The sequence below is a fragment of the Mesoplodon bidens genome (genome assembly GCF_964165515.1).
Source record: "Mesoplodon bidens genome assembly, chromosome: 10".
Taxonomy (NCBI): Eukaryota; Metazoa; Chordata; class Mammalia; order Artiodactyla; family Ziphiidae; genus Mesoplodon; species Mesoplodon bidens.
In genome coordinates, this window is record NC_138172.1 from 30744838 (window position 1) to 30752503 (window position 7666).

The 7666-nt window shown below is 33.1% G+C and overlaps 1 long non-coding RNA gene across 1 annotated transcript in view; it reads right to left on the reverse strand.

Moving 5' to 3' along the window:
• Positions 1-642: 642 nt before the first annotated feature.
• Positions 643-7666, reverse strand: part of LOC308624035 — a 54372-nt gene continuing 47348 nt past the window's right edge. The window contains exon 3 of the long non-coding RNA XR_014016916.1: positions 643-692. This is a non-coding gene — a long non-coding RNA (uncharacterized lncRNA). The remainder of the gene's footprint in view (positions 693-7666) is intronic.

The following is a 7666-nucleotide window of genomic DNA, read 5'->3' on the forward strand; positions in this document are numbered from 1 at the left end:
ATCTTGCCAATTGCATCCCCAAGGTACAATTCAGCATGTTCCTCTCCTTGTAGCATTTCCTGTAAATTGGTTGCTAGATCTAGAGGCTTTTTGGTTTCTTGGCAAGGATATCTCATAAGCAATGTAATGTACTTCCATTAGGAGGTGCATAACACCTAGTTGATTCTTAATATGGGATGTCAAAAACCAATGAAGATCATTACTGAGACCCATTGCAAAATAGTGATACTCTACTTATTCCATCTTCATGTACTAGCTTGAATACTAACAAATACACATTTCCCCTCACCAAATATTTGGTTACTCAGAGACACATTCTGAATCAGAAAATAAGAATAAATGCTTGATACAACACTTTCTCTTTAACAGCTGTTTTTTCCAGAACAATGAGTTGATAACCTAGAATTGTCCAAAAGTGACCAATGATTTCTTTGCTATCATTATGAATGCATGGATTTAAACCAATGTGATGTGTTTCAAATCACTGCAATTCTTTTCCTAATGACGTTGAAAGTGTTCCATATTTCATCCAAAAAGAACCTATTCAAGATGGTTCCTTTATCCTTTTGGAACAACACTAGTTGTCTTTGATAATTACCTTACTTTATGGTATAACAAAATATTTCAGGCTTACCTTGTAAATTTTCTGTCCAAGATTCTGGAATCTGCATTTCTTCATCAAGCTCTGGTTCCTTTAAATGGGAATTGAGATATAGAGACCACAATCAGTACACTAAAGGTATTCATTGATTTGGGATCATCATTGTTTCGCAGATCATTTTAGAGGAAAGAGCTAAAAAACACTTTTAAAAAAAATTATATAATAAATCATGTGTTTATACTGATAATTCAAATTCAGAACTACAGGACTTTTATTAACTTCATCAATCTTATTATCTGTATCTCCTTTCTCCTATATAAAACAGTCCAGCTCTCAACATCCAATTATTATATTATATATTATATTTTTATATATTTATATATATTATTATATTATATCCCATTTACATTATCTCACAATACTCTCCAGTCTCAAAATAGCACCTACATTACCACCAACAACATGATTACCAAAAACAGTGTAAGATTATTTTGTCTTTTTTTGCTTTTTCCTTCAGTCCTTTGTATATAATCCATGGGGATATACAGTCAACTTTGGTTTAATTAACTATAATATAAATTTAATTGACATAACACCCTTCTTTGTGGTTGTGCTACCAATTTCATACATTTAGATTCACTTATTGTGTTTCTGGGTTTTAGTATTATTTTAAATTTCATTTTGTTTATAACGATATAAAACTTACATTGTTACCAAGTCAAATCTATAAATCAAATTATGTTCAGAGAAATCTAGCTTCTGTCTCCTTCATACCATGTCCTCTCCCAAAGAATAATCAGTATTTTTGTTTAACCTTCCATTAAATATATACACATACACAAAAATACATCTGTATTCCTACATTCGCCCCTTAAAAATACAGTAACATAAACACACTCTTTTCTACACCTTACTTTTTTTTTCATTGATACTAGATATACTGGAGGTCCTCTATAAAAGATAGTCCTCATTCTCTTCTACAGCTGCATGATAATTTATTGTGTAGTGCCCACAGTGCCCTGCTGATGAACAGGGAAAAATTTGGAAATTTCCAGACTTTTGCTATCACAAATAATGCTGGAATGAAAAGCTTTTCACTTTTGTTCTTTGCCTTTTTGCTTCTTTACTCCATTTTGCTACTGTACCTTCTAGAGCTCCAGAAATTAGATTGCTAGATCAAAGTACAAATGTACATATAATTTTGCTAGATGTTGACAAATTCCTCTCCAAATTATTATATTACTTTGATTCCTATCAGCAATACATGAGAACACCCATTTTCCCCATAGCTTCACCAATAATGAAGGTTATCAAAGTTTTGGATTTTTGCCAATATGATAGGTAAAAATTATGTTTCACGGTATGTTAATTTGCATTTCTCTCATTATAAATGGGCATTGTTTTATGTTTTTATTTTTAAGAACCATTTCATGAGCTATTTAAATTACTAGACCAAGGCTTCCCTGGTGGCACAGTGGTTGAGAGTCTGCCTGCCAGTGCAGGGGACACGGGTTCGTGCCCTGGTCTGGGAAGATCCCACATGCTGCGGAGCAGCTGGGCCTGTGAGCCATGGCCGCGGAACCTGCGCGTCCGGAGCCTGTGTTCTGCAACGGGAGAGGCCCGCGTACCACATTAAAAAAAAAAAAAAATTACTAGCCCATTTTTCTATAGAGTGGTTGTCTTTTTTTCTTCTCCGTTTTAGAGGCTCCTTGTATATTAATACTTGGTCTGTGATAAAAATTGCAAATTTTTTCAATTTGCCTTTTGTCTTTCTATGTATGGTAAAGATATTTCTTTTGTTTTGCCTTTGCTATGCTAAGTTCTTTCTTTTATAAGATTAAACAATCTTTTCCTTTTTGGATTTCATGAAATTTTCACTCATGTTTGCTCCTACAACTCATAAGACTTTTTTTACCATTTAAATCTCTCATGTATTTGAAAGAAGACTAAATTAAATCCAGAGCAAGCAGAAGAAAAGAAATAATAATAGAGAAGAAATCAATTTAGTTGAAAATGGGTAATCAATAGATAAAAAGTGATGAAATCAAAACCTGCTTCTCTGAAAAGATCAATAAAATTGATAAACTTCTAGACAGACTAAGAATAAAAGAAAGAGGACACAAATTACTAATATCAGAAATGAAAGAGGAGATATCACTACAAATCCTATGGACATTAAAAGGATAATAAAGGAATATTATGAACAACTAACTATATGCCCACAGATTTGATAACCTAGCTGAAATGGACCAATTCCTTGAAAGACACAATTTGCCAAAACTCAAACAAGAAGAAACAGACAATTTTAATAGGTCTATATCTATTACAGGTATTGAATCAATAATGAATAACTTTTCAAAATGGAAAAAGCACCAGGCCAAGATGGGTTCACTGGTGATATCTACCAAACATTTAAGGAAAAAAATAGATTAATTTTTTTACCATCTTTTTCAGAGGATAGGAGCAGACGGAAAGTGGCACAACAGGAACTCTTATTCATTGCTGGTGGGAATGCAAATGGTACAGCCACTTTGGAAGATAGTTTGGAGATCTCTCACAAACTAAATATACTCTTACCATATAATCCAGTACTCACATTCTTTGGTATTTACCCAAAGGAGTCGAAAACTTATGCCCACACAAAAACCTGCACGTGGATGTTTACAGTAGCTTTATTCATGATTGTCAAAACCTGGAAGCAACCAAGATGCCCTTCAGTAGATGAATGAATAAATAAACTGTGGTACATCTAGATGAGGGAATATTATTTAAGGCTAAAAAGAAATGAGCTATGAAGCCATGAAAAGATATAGAGGAAACTTAGATGCATATAACTAAGTGAAAAAAGTTCATTTTTAAATGCTACATATTGTGTGATTCCAATATGAAAAAGCTACATACTGTAAAATTACATGGCATTTTGGAAAATGCACAATTATGAGGACAGTAAAAACTCAGGAGTTGCCAAGAGCTGGGGTTTGGGAAGGAAGATATGAATAGGTAGAGCACAGAGGATTTTTAGGGCTATAAAAACACTCTGTGTGATACTATAATGATGATGCATGTCATTATACATTTGTCCAAATCCATGGAATGTACAAACACCAAGAGTTAATCCTAAGGTAAGCTGTGGACTCAAGGTGATTATGATATGTCAATGTAAGTTCATCAGTTGTAACAAATGTCCCACTCTTGTGGGGGATGTTGATAATAGGGCAGGCTTAGCATATGTGGGGGCAGGGAGAATATGGGAAATCTCTGTGCTTTCTGCTCAATATTGCTATGAATCTAAAACTGCTCTTAAAAAAATAAAGTCTTTAAAAATTTTATATGGAAATCCAAGGGCCTCAAGTAGTGAACACTATTTAAAAAAAATCAAAGTTGGAGGATTTACACCATCTGATTTCAAGATTTACTATAAAGCTACAGTAATCAGGACAGTGTAATATGGCATAATGATAAACAAATGTATAGATCAATGGAAAAAGTCCACAAATTGACCCTTACATATCTGATCAACAGATTTCTGACAAAGGTACAAAGATAATTCAATAGTGAAATTATAGTTCTTTCAATAAATGGAGCTAGAACTGGATATCTGTATAGGAAAAGAAAAAGATAAGCCTCCATCCCCACTTCTCACCATACACCAAAATAAACTCAAAAATGTCATACACTGAAATTTTAAAGTTAAAACTGTAAAACTTAAAGAAACAAATAAGAAAAAAAGCTATATTCTTTGGATCAGAAGATGTTTCATAAATTAAACACAAAAATATCTAACTATAAAAGAAAAAAATGATAAATTGTACTTCATAAAAATAAAAACTTCGACCCTTCAAAATACACAATTAAGAAAGTGAAAATGCTAGCCACAGACTAAGAGAAAATATTCAAAACAAAAAATAAGAAAATATCTAAATAAATATATCTGAAAAAGATCTTGTATCAAGAATACATAAGGAACACTTAGAACTCAATAATAAGAAGACTAGCAACCAATAAAGTTGATTTTTATTAAGGAATTCAGTGAGATCTCTACCCCATCTGTTATCTTGAGTCCAAAATTGATCCCATGACCAGAGCTTAGCAGGACTGCTGACTGCTTGACAATGCTAGAGGTAAAAGTGTCCAGTTTCAGGAATATTGTTGAATTCGTTTCAATTCAACTGTTCACAGACAACGAGGAACAAATTAAAAAACAGAGAGCAGGGACTTCATCAAGTTTATAGACCAGGTTGTAAGAACTGTTTTGAGTCTGCTTTGCTAATAATGCTTGTCAACTATAAGTCTATATGTAAGACAGCAAAGTGAGAAAAGGAAAAGGAATAAAAGGATAATACAGGGCTCAACAGCCAACACAGTTGTAGAAATGTGAACACTGAAAATTAATTTAATCACAGTTGTGACAGAACTATACTGAGTGATGAAATGAAATACTCTATATCTTCTGGAAGCTAGGATATTTGAGAGGAATTGAGAATTAAATCAGAAATCACATCTTATAAAAAGTACACTGACTCACAGAATTGTACCAAACCAAGCAACGGTATTTATTAGACTCTCACAATGAACACCGGTTCATTCAGACTCCTATATGCAAGGTTAAACCACAAATAAACTGATGCAAGGATAATTCTGCATGGTCTCATGGTTTTTAAAAAATAAAACACTGATGCTCCATCAGCAAATTCTGACCAATCCCTGCTAAGATCACCATAAATTTTATAACACCCTTTCCCTATCTCCTTTTGAGACTCATCTTTGTTCTGCATGATGTTGGGTCTCCTTTGCTGAAGCAAATAATAAAACTAACTTGATTTCAGGTGTGCTCTGAATGGTCTCTTGCTGATATAGAAAGAAGAATGGGAAGACAAAAAGAATAGAGTGAGTGGTGGTAGATCCTTATCCTCCATGGTTGGAAGTGAACAGACAATGCATAAAATTTACAAATCAAGAAGCAACAATAAAAGCATGTTATTTAGACATATGGAGATAAGTGTCAAAAGAATCACCTAAGGAAACTGAATGTGGTTGCCTCATAGAATGAGTTAGAAGACCTGTCTTCTGTTTAAAATCTCACAGAACTATTTGAATCTTTAAGCTATATGTGTATATAACTTTGATAATAATGAAATTAAATTAAAAATAATAAACTAGACAGATATTTCAGGACAAAATAAGATCACAAAGCCATATTCTATTTATTGTTGATATGAATTTGTAAACTAATATTCCTATCCACTTTTCATGTATTCACTAAACAAATATCTATTTATTGAACACCACTAGGTACCAGACACAACTCTAGGTAATAGGGATACACTAGAGAAAAAGAAAACCAAAAAAATCCCTGCCCTAATGCAGATGAGGAAACTGGGTTCTGTCTACCCCCTCAAAAGGTAAAACAGTTCCAGGTCACAAAGCTGGCAAACGGTATAGCCAGGATTTGAAATAAGGCAGTCTGATTTCTAGAGCCTACTGATTTTAATTTTAATTACAAACAGACTGGTACTGGGTCAGGAAATTTCTAAAATGAATCTGGATCATCTTGTAGTGCCAGAATTAAGAAAGTACTCCAAAAAAAGAATTCCAATAATGGGTACATGTTAAAGGGACATAGAAGCCAACTGAAAGAGCTCACAATGGTTAAAGCTGTAACAACTTTAGCAGCAAAATAAATAAAGTATTAGATTATAGCCCAAAGTATAAATGAAATATCCATGAGTCCATATTGACAGAGAGAGAGACAGAGAGAGAGAAAGGGAGAGAAGAGGAGAGAAGAGGAAAGAAAGGACAAATCTCCCATGCAAAAGAATTCCAAATAATTTATATAGCTACCCCACACTAAAGCTATTCCCCTTTACTGTGGACTGTGTATAGTGACTTCCTTCGAAAAAGTACATTATGGAAAGGGGGATAAAAAGAATAACTTCATATTGTAGAAACTTGACAAACGCTACCTCAGCTAGGTAATCAAGGTCAACATCAATAATGATAAAGGCATGTTGATAACATTTACTTGATATGATGTGATGAAAATGGTACTTTACTTTTGTGATCTTCCTACCAAAAACTCTTAACTCCAGGCAAATCATGAGAAAAACATTAAAAAATTCCAGTTGAAGGACATTCTACAAAATATATGACCGGTACTCCTCAAAACTGTCAAGGTCATCAAAAATAAGGAAAATCTGAGAAACTGTCACAGCCAAGAGGAGCCTAAGGTGACAAGACAACTAAATGTAATGTAATATCCTGGATGAGATTCTGGAACAGAGGAAGGACATTAGGTAAAAACTAACAAAATCTGAAAAAAGTATGAGCTTTAGTTATAAATAGTATGTATATCAATATTAGTTCATTAATTGTAACAAATATGCCATACTAATGTAAGATGTTAATAATAGAGGAAACTGGGTACAGGGTAAATGGGAGTTCTCTATACTATCTCTGCATTTTTCTGTAAATCTGAAACTGCTTTTTAAAATAAAGCTAATTTTTAAAATTTTCAGCAAATGAAAAAAACATATGGACAGATTAGCAATTTAGCAATTAGGGTCTATTCTGTTCTTCAAAAATAACAACATAGACTAGTTGGCTAAGTCTCCTTATCATGTGCTTTATTGAACAGGCTGTCTAAAAGCCAAGATTATGAACTCCAAATTGAATATTCTAGAAAAATGTGTAAAATGGACATATACTTAAATAACACAAGTATTTCTCTCTAGGGTGAAATGACAGGTGACCTTTCTGTTGTTGTTTTCTGTATTTTCCAAGTTACCTGCAATGAGCATGTAGTACACATAGAATTTCAAAAACCAACATAATATATATAATAATAAAAGAAAATGTTATTTTGGTAAAATTTACAATTAAATAAGTTCATGTGCTGTAGAGGGCACCTTAGAGGAGCAGGAAGGAAGAACATTTATTCTACAAATACTAGATGCCAGTCACTGGGCTGGGCACTTAACATACATTATCTCATTTAGGTGTGTAAAATAAGAATGTCCTTGAATTGAATCACATCTGGAGACTAATTTTACTTTTATGAAGCCATTG